The 12233-nt window shown below is 49.2% G+C and overlaps 1 pseudogene; it reads left to right on the top strand.

Moving 5' to 3' along the window:
- Window positions 1-1956: 1956 nt before the first annotated feature.
- LOC114685395 lies at window positions 1957-10163 on the top strand (annotated as a pseudogene).
- Window positions 10164-12233: the final 2070 nt, after the last annotated feature.

The raw sequence follows: 12233 nt of genomic DNA, 5'->3' as shown, positions 1-12233 counted from the left end.
GGTGCTGTCCAGGTGGATTCAAGCCGGTTCCAGAGCTCGCTGACCTGTCCTGGTGGATTTTCTGGAGCTCGGAAAAAAATTTGAACATATTAAGAAGCAGCCATGAGGAAATTAAAGTCTTGGGCTAGTGACCATGATATTGTAGTGTTAAGTGTTTAGTACTCTGCTTACATTGGTTAGTGTTAGTGAGAGAGAGATTATTGGAACATGTTTTTCATTTTGACCTGAGATAAGCCTTATCAGAGACAGATTATTTTAAGGCACCTGTTTCTTTTATTAGTTTAGCATCCAGGGGACAGAGGTGATCAATTGTTGAGAGCATCTAACAGTAATAGATTGTTATATTAAAGTCTGTTTTTGCAGAGCCCAGACACTTTTGGAGTCTGGGGGTATAAATATCTTTTAACTGTTACTGTTCCCTACCACCTGGGTACATCTGATGGTCTTTGGACTCTAGCTCTATGGTGATCCTGTAACAATTAGCTGAGTAGTTAATTAGAAGAGGGAACCAGGAAGAGAAAAGCTTGTGGGGTGAGACCTTATTCTTCTGGAACTGGTGACAAGGCAGTGGATCCTGGTGTCCTCTGGAACTTGAGAGAGAGCAGGGCCCTGTCTGTGTCACTGTGCATGGGAAGCACTTCTGACCGGTCTGGAGTGAGACACGGAGGGAGCAAATGAAATGAAAGCTCCTACCTTAGCTGGGAAATCTTCCCATTAGGTGCCCCTGAATAAGTGGTGGGGTCTGGTGAGGTGGGTAAGGCTGTCCCCCTACCCTGACAATAGGGAAATGAGGAGAGGTGGGACCCCAAAACTCCCTCAGGACTGAGTAAGTGGCTCGGTGTCCAACAGGAAGGAAACGGATCGCCTCCATGCTGCATTCTGGGTTCCGTGCGAGCCCGTGGCCAAGCCTAGGAGGTCTGCTGGAGGTCTTTGCCTGATGTCCCCATGCCACAGGGGCAGTCAGCTGACCAGTATCTCTCTAGGTGGCACTTGGAACAAGGCTCAGTTGATGGCCTGAGGAGGGGCAGGGCACACACTAGCCCACGAGGCCTCCTCTAGCACACATTTAAAACAGGGACCTGGAAGCCCTTATGCAGCTGCTTGGATAGTGTGTGCCAGCATTTGGCAATTCTGTTCATGGGCTTTCTCATCTCTCCCATGGTACCTTAAATGCCACAGCCGAAACTTCCGCCTGTGGGGTCAGGAGCCTTGCTCTCCAGATGCTTAAGTTTAGCTCTGATGTTGGGAAGCTCTGGGAGATAAGAGACGGATTTTATTCCGTGTCTTGATTTTTTTTTTTTTTAATAGTTTGCTGGCTTGAGGAAGACCTGCCAGGAGGCAGGTTGTAAACTGATCTCTGGCTAGAGAGCCATCTGGATTATTATGATCCCAATGTGGGTCCTCACCATAAACTTATTTGCATGCGTCCTAGCCTGCTTTCAGGCCAATCTGTGCTTAGCAGCCTGGCCGGTACCGGAGAACAGAGCGGAGGTCAGATAGGTTCTTTGGAGTCAGAGATTTCTCAGGTTCGGGAATGCATGTGGGCAGGAGAGGAAGACTCAGAAAGAGAGGGTTCAGAGCTTAGGTAAAAGCGCAGGGAAAAGGTAACTCTTTTTATTTGCCCGTTTGCTGGCAGAAGTTAGATAATTCCTGTGAAATATCGGGGTTCAAGCAGCCATTATGTGGCCAAATTTACTGGTAACTGGGGATATTTAAGGCATTTCTCAGAGAAGGTGTGGGACCAAGAGGAAGAACCCTCCAAGACCCATGACTGCTGCCGAGAGAAAAAAAAAATTAAAAATTAAACAGGATCCCAGACTCCCATCTTGAGCTTCCCCAAGGATAGGTAATCTCCGGACCGGCATAAATTATCAGCACAAGTTACCCAACTTGCCATCACAGAAGGGGCAAGGGCTGAGAGGGCGTACTTACCGGAGGACTTCCCCAGGAGTCCAGATGGCATTCGATACCTCATCAAGAAAGAATGTGTCCTGGTACGCAGCTGAGGACCCCCCAGGGGTCTGGCGCAAGGTGGGGGGGGAGGAGAGAGCAGAGAGAAGAGAGGGGAGGAGTCTGAGTCCGGCTTTTTAAGGATTCCCTTGCACATGTGCAGTTAGGCTTAGGGGAGCTTCGCCATGCATGTGGAGATTGTGTGACCGCACTGCACACATTTGTGCAATCACACAGCACACTGGTGACATAAGAGCCCTTGCTTAGCTACTGAACTGCACACGTGTGGTCATACAGCGGGTGCGGCAGAATCCTAACAACTTCTATAAAATCTCAGACTGAAATGGGCAAGATCCTGTCTCTGTGAATCCTCGGAATGAATTGGGGGGTGGGAGATCCTGTCTCCACCCTCCTTATATTCCTGTCTCCACCTGCTCATTGTGCTGGGATTAAAGGTGTGAGCCATCACCTCCAGGCTTTGTTTCTTTTTCAGACTGGTTCTATCTTGTGTAGCCTAGGGTGGACTTGAACTCCTGATCTTCCTGCTTCCTCCTCCCAAGTGCTGGGATTAAAGGTGTGAGCCACCACCGCCAGGCTTTGTTTCTTTTTCGGACTGGTTCTATCTCGTGTAGCCCAGGGTAGCCTTGAACTCCTGATCTTCCTGCTTCCTCCTCCCAAGTGCTGGGATTAAAGGTGTGTGCCACCAATGCCTGGCCTCTATGGTTAATTAGTGGCTAGCTCTGCCCTCTGATCTCCAGGCAAGCTTTATTTGTCAGAACACAAAGAAAATATCGTAACAACCGAGGAGGGAGGCTTGAGCTGTATAATCCAGGAAGTTCGATTTACCCCTGGTCTTCTCAGAGGTGGGTGGGTCTCTGCATGCAAGCAGTTTGCTAACATTGGGGAAAGAACACCCATCAGACAACTGTCAATGAACCAAAGCAAAATGTAGCATTAAAAAGAGGATAAGAGGCAGAGGCAGTTTGGGAAGAATGTTATGTGTGCTTACTACATTCTTCCAGCCAACTGACGGACAAGTGTGCCCCTAGGCAGGCGCCAGTGGCCCCTGTCCCTCTCAGTGTTAGTTACTTAGGGACTCTCTGGGAGGCCCAGAGAGGGGAGCCATGCAGAATGTATGGACTTGCAGGGTCCCTTTCCTTAGCCACAGTCCCTCACATAGGTGGGTCCCCACCCCTTGCTCTTCAGAATCTCACAGAAACTTCCTCACAAGGCCAGGACAATGGCAGCAGTCCGAGCCAGCGTTTTTGAACATTGCACCAGTCAGTGCTGCTGCAGCTTTAGCTTTACAAGATTGTTCCAGCGAGACATTGTGTGTGTGTGTGTGTGTGTGTGTGTGTGTGTGTAGTGTGTGTGCATGAGGAGATCACCGTGTGCATGTGTGAGAGAGTTCATCTTAGGGAATCACTGGACAAAAGAGCAAGAAACCGCATCTAGTTCAACTGATTCCTGTAAAAGTATGAAAGACCCACACACTCACAGGCATCATGGGAGGTCCCAAACACGTCAGCTCACCTCATGTATCATAGGCCACCTCATTCCATATCTGTGTCAGATGAACCTCCTTCCACCCTCCATGGTAACAGCCACGACCTCCCCCACACTATAGCCAAGGCCAACTGCATCTCTTTCTGGAGATAAAGTGTGGTATTGGTGCAGTAGAAATGTTTCATGGCCTTTTAACTGTGTAAATGTGCTACCACTCTTAACAGGTGTATGTATGCATGTATATATTTATATTTACTCATTTTGAGACAGGGTCCTTTTTTTAGTTCTGGCTATCCTGGAGCTTGATATATAGATCAGACTGGCTTCAAACTCACAGGGATCCTCCTGCCTCTGCCTCCAGTGCTGGAATTAAAAGTGAGTCCCACCATGCCTGGCTAGGTGTATGTTCACCAAAGATGTAGTTTTTTTTGAGGATGAGCGTTAAGACAGGGTCTTGTTAGGTAGCCCAGGTTGACCTCAAATTCAAGACCTTCCTACTTGGGATTCTCAAGTATGGCAATTTCCAGTGAGCAGACCACACACAGCCATCAAGGTTTGGGGGTCTTGTGCTCCTTACTCCATCTCCCCTCTAAGTCCTGGGTTTTATCCCATGATCTGGCACAGGAATGTATATGTTGTGTCACAGCTGGGACCACGGCATAGTTTGTGGAGCCCCATCACAAAATTTCAAATGTCAAGATGTGACAGACTATACCAGAGCAAGCAAGCAAGCTGCCTTTGGAAGAGGGAGCCATGTGGGGGTGGGGTGCACAAGCCATGGGTTCCTGAAGCTAGCTGTGGCCACAGAGCTGGCAGCTGCTGTGCCATCTCTACGTGTGTGTGTGTGAGTGTGTGTGTGTGTGTGTGTGTGTCCTGACTCAGGTCATCAGGATTACGGGCAAGCACCTTCGTCGTGTTAAACTATCTTGCTGGCCGAGGCTTCTTTCATATTTAAGCCATTCAGTTATCTACACATGTTTGGGCTTGAATGTGAAATGTGTCCCAGAGCTCACGGGTTAAAGACTTGGTTGTTACCCACTGAGAGAGTCACGCTCTGATGGCATGACTAGAAAATGGTGGCGCACCAGGAGTGGGGCGGACTCGGAGGAAGCGGGTCACTGCGCACGCGCCTTTTGAGGCTGTGTCTTGTCTCTCCGTCCTCTTGGTCTCTTTTCTTGGCATTGACAAGAGGAGCAGCCTTCTCCTTCACACCCTCTCTTCAGGATGTTTCTGCGTTGCCAAACATCAGGGAAGTCTGGAGCTAGTCGACCGTGGATTCAGCTTTCTGAAATCGTAAGGTAAAATGATGTTTCCCTCCTTCCAGTTTTTTTCTCAGATACTTCCCAACGTTACTGAAACTATGATTAACACATCGAAATCCTATAAATACTCCGCACTCGCCCATTTGTTTGTGTGCCCATTGGACAAACATTTGGCTTCCCAGGGTTGGGCGCCGGGCAAGGCATGGTGACTTGAGGGAAGGGACTCTGTGGTACCTAAATGAACCACCCAAGGAAGCCAAAGACAGGGAAGAGCCAACACCCGGTGCCAGCTGAACCTTGCTTTCCCCTGCCTCCTGGATGCTGGGAGACAATTTTCCGTGACTCAGTCACATTTCTGCAAATCTCGAGAGCAAATGCATTGACAGCCTTTTGTTCTGGACTCTTCTAGAATGTTTACTCAGTGAGATCATTGGAGGACAAGGTAGTGTCTCCCTTTGGGGTAGGAGGTGGATGTATTTGCTGTCAAATATCATAAAGACAGCATTTAGCTCGGAGGAAAAAGGTCGAACAGGTTTGTTTTATGGCTGCAGATAAGGTGTTGGCGTTTCCTAACCTGGGGCTCGGCAGTTGGGATGCCAGCCCTACTTTGGATCACAGAGTGACCTGCGCCTGCCACTGTATCGTCTCAGGGGAAAGTCAATGAAATCATGAACTTGATGCTACCAGCTAGAGCAAAGATCTTTGTCTCTAAGCCAGGCTCCTAGCAGATCTAGGAGACGGCTGCAAGAGGGCAAGCCTGGACAACTGGGCACCTCTGGGGTTCTCTGAAAAGACCAGGGTGGAACAGGTGAGGACGCTGAGGGCTGACTGGAGACCAGGCTGCCCCCACAGTGCCACAACTACTCTCTATTAGCTAAGTTTCAGCCAAACCCTAAGGTCCTTTGAAGACCAGCCAAGGAGAGGACTGACCGTAAGAGGCCAAGGCAAACTTCCTCCTCCATGCAAAGAGAAGGAAGACCTAGGGGAACCCCTGGGGCATCATGAGTGTGTGTGTGGGGACCTGGCCCAAGCTTCCTGAGGCGGGTGGGAAGTGGCAAGCGGGCCAGTGAGGAAAGGCCTGAAGTCCAGGGGACTCCGCAAAAAGCCCCCTCTCCCTCCATGGCGACAATCACATGGCACAGTCTATCTTTCTCCTCTCCTTCCATGAACTTAAAGGACTCCGTCTAGCGAAAAAGCAGAGACCCACCGAGCGTGGATACCCTCCACGAGGAGCCCCCTCCCCACATCCCAGCAAAACACAGGCTTCCGGAAGGGAGCCACCATGCTGTGCACGGCCCCTGGGCTCAGCTCCATGAGCCCCCTGTATTTTCAGTAGGACCTGGGGTTCAGCCGGGTATGTGGGGGCTTTCACCCACGTTCTGGGGAACTAGGTGAGCCAGCCTCTGTGCGCCTCACATTCCTCACTAGGTCACACGGGCCAGAGCATCATACTGTACACGCTTGTACCAAGGGGACTCTGGGCTCACTGCCTCGCTTGTTCTTGTGAATACTTCTGTGGCTGCCCTGGCGGGGTCCACGGCTGTCAGACTGCTGATCCACCCGAGACAGGATTGTATTGAACTTGGTCCCTTCGGTGGTTCAAGGTCTGAGCCATGAGCCTGAACGGGCCCTCGGAGTTTCTTAGCAGCTCCCTGAGGACTGTCCCAATCCCTTCCTGCCTTCCTCATCTTCACGTATCGGATGAAAATACAGACTCAGGTCCCGAGGAAGACGCATCACTGTTGTTCTTAAAAGCACGGACTTGCAGGTATGTACAAAGCACGAGAGGGTTTTAATCTTGCTTCTCATTCTGATTAACCAGGAGTTGAGTATTAATATTGGGGGCAGAGTGAGTGGCTTTCACTTTGATGCCAAGAGGCCTGAGGTGAACTGTCTTTTCCACAGCCCCTGTTCTCAGAAAGCCAACACACAGCTTCTTTGGGGCACCTGCCTTCAGACCCTGTAGCCCTCAGCTGGGAGGCAGGAGGGCCCAGTTAATTGAGGGCAATTGGCTTCATTGCCTCAAGGGAACCTGGGGCTTGAAGTTTCACTGCCCAGACTTGTTAAGGAGGTTCAGACATGCAGGGTCCACCCCAGGCAATAACAGCATCTTCTAAAGCCTTTTTATGTTTTGTTTGTAGTTTGTAGTTTTCTCAGGCTGGCTTAGAACTCACAATCCTCCTGCCTCAGCCTTTGGAATGCTAGGATTATAGGCATCCCACTACACCTGGCTCTCTTAAAGCATTTTAAAAGTACATTTCACAGGTGTCTCGTGACCTGTTGCATGTTTTATATACATACATATACTGAATGGTAGAGTGGATATCTAGACCATATAGACTCTAATGCCACAGTTATCCAGCCTCTGACACTGTATCAAGTTACACATTTGTTACTATAAGACAGGCCCTGTAGCATGTTGGAGCCTAGATCTGCTGTAGAGTCAGTCAGGTTGCATCTTGGGCTTGAGGCTCGCTTGAATTGCTCTGTGAAATGGTCTAGTGTCAGAAGTTTTTAAAAGCCTCAGATAAGCGGCTGGAGATGGCTCAGCAGTTAAGAACACCGGCTGCTCCTGCAGTGGACCTGGGTTCGATTCCCAGTAACCATGTAGCATCTTACAACCATTTGTAACCCCGGTTCCAGGGGAATCAGAGTCCTTCTCTGCCTCCTTGGGCACCAGGCATGTGCAAGTACATACATGCAGGCAAAGCACTCATGTCTATAAAATAAAAATGTTTTAAACTTTTTAAGTTTTAAATTCTCCTGTTTTCTCTCATTTTGATCACTTTCTTTCCCTCTCCCAGCACTTCCCAGATCCTACCCCCACTCACCCAACTTTACTTCTTTCTCTCTTTCTCTTAACAACAACAACAATCTTTTTTTTCCTTTTTTTTTTTTTTTTTTTTTTTTTTTTTTTTTTTTTTTTTTTTTTTTTTTGAGAAAGGGTCTCATCATGGAACTCTCGTTGGTTTGGAACTCACTTATATGGACCAGCGTGGCCTAGACCTCACAGAGATCCACCTGCCTCTGCCTCCTGAGTGCTGGGATTAAAGGCGTGCGCCACAATGCCTGGTCTCAATAAATAAATAAATGAATAAATACATAAACAAAGACTCCCTGCTCCTCTGCATTCCAGAGACAGCCGCGTCTTCCAGCACGGTGCCAGTCTCGTCCCCAGACAGGGTAGGGAAGGTGAGAGAGTGAATGGATTTGGCCATTTTGGACCAAGGCTGTCTTCAACTCTGACAAAATGGATACTGTTGCCATGAGCGACCTTTTCATTGACCGCAACCACGTGGTCTACACACTCCAGTATGACTCTACCCACAGCATGTCCCATGGCACAGCCAAGGCTAAGAAAGGGACATTTGTCACTTCCAGAAGGGGGATTCTGTCAACATCAGACAGGGCGATGCTGGTGCTAGTACGCTGTGGAATCTACGGGTGTCTTCTCCGACATGGAGAAGGCCTGGGCCCACTTGAAGAACGGGGCCAAGGTGACATCACCTCTGCTCCTTCTGTTGATGCCCCCATGTGCTGCAGGATGCAGAAATATGAAGCAGGAATTCAGCTGACGGTGACAAAGCCATACCTGGAGGAAGCCAAGGGCCGTTCCAGAGGATGAAGCCAAGACTTAAGGAATCTTGGTGATACTGGCTTTTGAATATTAGCCGTTTCCTGCAATGAGTTTCTCGTGTGCTATTGTAGCTTTTCCATTCCTAGAACAATGTGATTGATCATTCATTAGGCACAATTTCCCCTATACAATTAAAGTATTTGGATAACTTCCTCCAACTGTGCTAACAACAGATACAGTTAAGATCCCTAATTTCAGACCTTTCTGTAATTATCATCACTAGCGACATCCGGCCAGGACCTTCTCCAGATGAAAGTATCTTATCTGAGATACTTCCCGGACTTTCTACGAACAGACTGCAGCATCCAGACTATCTGTTAGTTCCTGAGGGAAGATATAAAATTACAATGAGACAACTGCCCGGGCCTAGTGGATGTGTTAATTAAGCTTAAGCCTCCTTTCCTCCAAGTGCAATCACTAGTTCTAGGTCTCCCTTTAACAATCTACTCAGAACTAAGACTTTTATATACCAGGTACAGCAAGCTGTGGTGCAGGGTGCCTAGTTACCTAGCGACACTTTCTCCACCCTGCCAGAAAACAGGCAGCCGAGTTAAGCTGAGAGAGATACAGCTCCAAAGGGATAAAAGGCAGTTTTATTCTCACTCATGACTTATAGACTCCCAACTTTTTACCTAACCACTTCTAAGAATATAGTTTGAGCACATATATCACCCTTTTCAGATCTATTAACCGGATTTAGCCCTCAGTTGATTTATTCCCCATGAGCCACTTCCCTTTTGGGTTGCTATGATGGCTGACAATTACTGATCTTCCGTGTGGATCTTATTGCCCTTCCTTTTGACCCTGAGGGAATTCAAGCCTGGTGACCTTGCCTTGCCAGAGCATTGCTATTGTGTGGGGATATAACTAACTGTAAACCTCAGAGACTTGAGGAGGATTAGAGTGAAGAACAAGAAGAACGAGATGGAAGGTGAGGAAGAGCTAGATGGGGAAGAAGTAGATGGAGAATTAAGATAGAATTTAGAGAGAATAACAGAAAAGTATAGAGAGAATCAGGCAAGAAAGGAGCTAAGGATGAGAGCAGAAAAGAATCTGTGCAGAGAGAAAACTGACTCAGAAGAACAAAGTGAATGGATTATAGAGTTTCATGTATGTAGATTCATTTGGTATCGTTAAGATTAGATTCCTCAGCTGGTTGTTGGATTCTCCCACAGACCCCAGGGGGAAAGCCTATCGAGGGGCTGGACCCCAATAGTCTTTGCTACCCATGTTTGTGATGGGTGTGAACCATGGGAAGTAGGACAGCTCACTCACGATTGTCGGCCATGCTTCCTGCACTAACTGCTTAGCCCCCCCACCCCCACCCCCAAAGTCATCCAGGGCAACCTTGGCATCCTGGAAGGACTCATGACCACAGCCCATGCCATCACCGTCACTTAGAAGACTGTGGATGGCCCCCTGGGAAGCTGTGTCATGATGGCCATGGGGCTGCCCAGAGCATCATCCCTGCACCCATCGGTGCTGCCAAGGCTGTGGGCAAGGTCATCCCAGAGCTGAACGGGAAGCTCACCGGCATGGCATCTGTGTTCCTACCCACAATGCGTCTGTCGTGGAGCTGGCATGCCACCGAGTACAATGGCATCAAGGTGGTGAAGCAGGTATCCTAGGGCCACTAAAGGGCATCCTGTGCTGCACTGAGGACCAGGTTGACTCCTGTGACCTTTGATGCTGGGGCTGGCACTGCCCTCAGTGACAACATTGTGAAGCTCATTTCCTAGTATGAAAATGAATATGGCTACAACAACAGGGTGGTGGACCTCATGGCCTTCATGGCCTCCAAGGAGTAAGAAGCCCTGGACCACCAAGATCAGAGAGGAAGAGAGAGAGGCCCTCAGCTGCTGAGGAGTCCCTGCTCCAACTCAGCCCCTGACACTGAGCATCTCCCTTCAGTTTCCATCCCAGACCCCCAGGATAAGGGGAGGGGCTTAGAGAGCCCTTGAATACTATCAATAAACTTCCCTGTACCCCCAAACAAACAAAAACCCAGGAATCCTTGAAAAAAAAATCAAGCCTTGATAAAAATGTCCTTTCAAATCCATCTTCTCAGTAGTCTGGTTATACTGTCTCTTTGTACCATAGTTTCCCTATTTCTCAGTCTCTAAAACAGTCTCCGAGACCATCTATGTAGCTCTCTCTGCTGGCCTCAGTGAGATCTCTTGATCCTCCTGTGTCAGCCTTCCAAGCGCGGAGATTACAGGTGTGTCCCACCACGCCTGCTCAGTAACTTCTACTATCTTTCCATGTCTGCTTCCCTTGGAGGACACCCATGGATCCCACAGTCACGTGCTGAGAATCAACTGTGTCCTAAGCTAGCCGGGGTGGCTACTATGGAGACCGAGGCCCATCTAGAAAGTCACTTGCCCAGAATGACAGCAAAAGCCCTTACTCTCTCCTAGTACCTGCTCTGCCTTGCAGGACACAGCAGCGGCCACGCTCAGAGAAATGCAGCCAGCGACTCCCCGGGGCCTGGGCAGCTTATCGCGCCCACGTAATGACCCAAACATTTACTCATCCCCAAGTTTACTTTAAGGGCTTTTCACTGGACCCCCCAGAATGTCAACTGGAGCCTCAGAATGCGGATTTATTTGGAAACGTCTTTGGAAATGTCATTGGCTATGTCAGACTGAGGCCACACTAGACTAGGTGGGCCCTTGTCCAGCGACAAGGGACCTGTGGAAAAGAGGACAGATGAACAGGGAGGATGGCTCTGTGACATGTGACAGTGAAGACAGACATTAGAGGGGTAAGTCCAAGGGCTTCAAGGACTGCTGGGCACCCCAAAGGCAAGGAGAAGGGCAGGGGATAGTTCCCGCCAGAACCCTTGGAGCCTGGTCCCGCGACACCCCGATTTTAGACTTCATGTTCCCTTACCTGTGAGACAACAGCTGTCGGCGGCTTGAGGTTTGTTTTGAAGATTTGTTACCTGGGGAGCTCGTACAGAGGTCTTTCGGCCTGCCTTTACTGAGCCTTCTCCACGCACAGCACACAGCATTCGTCAGAGTCGCAGACCCAGAGGCCTCTCCTCAAATGTCCCCTTTTCGTGTCTAGGCTCCCCCTAGATCGTGACCCCGGGAATGCAAGGTCCTCTTCCTGTCCATTTCACCAGTCCTGCTCTAGGCATGGTGTCTGGGGCAGGGGGCCAGGCAGTTACAGGCTGCTGGGTTGCCAGGCTGACCTCTGTCTAAGCTCTGCTTCCTCTGTTCACAAATTCCCTGACTCTGTCCCTCTGTCCCTTGGCCTTGAGGTCCAGCCAGTCGCTCTCCCAGTGTGGGGAAAGAGCAGGCCTCCCCCAGAGATGTAGGTCACTGCCTCCTGCTCTAAACTTCTGGCTGATTCAACCACTCCTCACTCCCTCTTTTTTTCTTCAAATTGTTTTTGCATCATTTTTCTCTAGAATAGTCACCGCAGCAGGACTCGAGGCCAGGGTAGTCAGTTGAGATGCCTGGTATTTGGTCATGCATTATAACTGGAGGCTCACCCAGGAAGGAGTCTTGGGGGACTCCACCTGTTTCCCAAACCCTGTGGAAAGTAGTAATTATCCCATTCTGCTCTTGCTTGGGCCTCTACCATTAGGCTGTCAACGTCAGAAGATTTAATCGACCCCCTAAATGTCCAAGAAAACATTTTCTAGCCTGTAATAAGCTAACTCATGTCAACTTATAACCTGTGGAACAAAGCACACCAGGATGGAGTCTAGCTTGAAAAAAAAAAATGAGCCTCAAGACAGAGGGGCGGTGGGTACAAGAACTCTCATCTCTATATGACGTGTGACTTGTAACAGAGACGACTGTAAACAACCCAAGCGTCCGGCTCAGTTAAACAAGTCGTACAGACACAGGATGCAAATGGTGGCATTC

This window comes from Peromyscus leucopus, chromosome 12 (assembly GCF_004664715.2).
Source record: "Peromyscus leucopus breed LL Stock chromosome 12, UCI_PerLeu_2.1, whole genome shotgun sequence".
Taxonomy (NCBI): domain Eukaryota; kingdom Metazoa; phylum Chordata; class Mammalia; order Rodentia; family Cricetidae; genus Peromyscus; species Peromyscus leucopus.
Note: the sequence above shows the minus strand (reverse complement) of the source record. Positions and strands in the feature narration are given on the sequence as shown.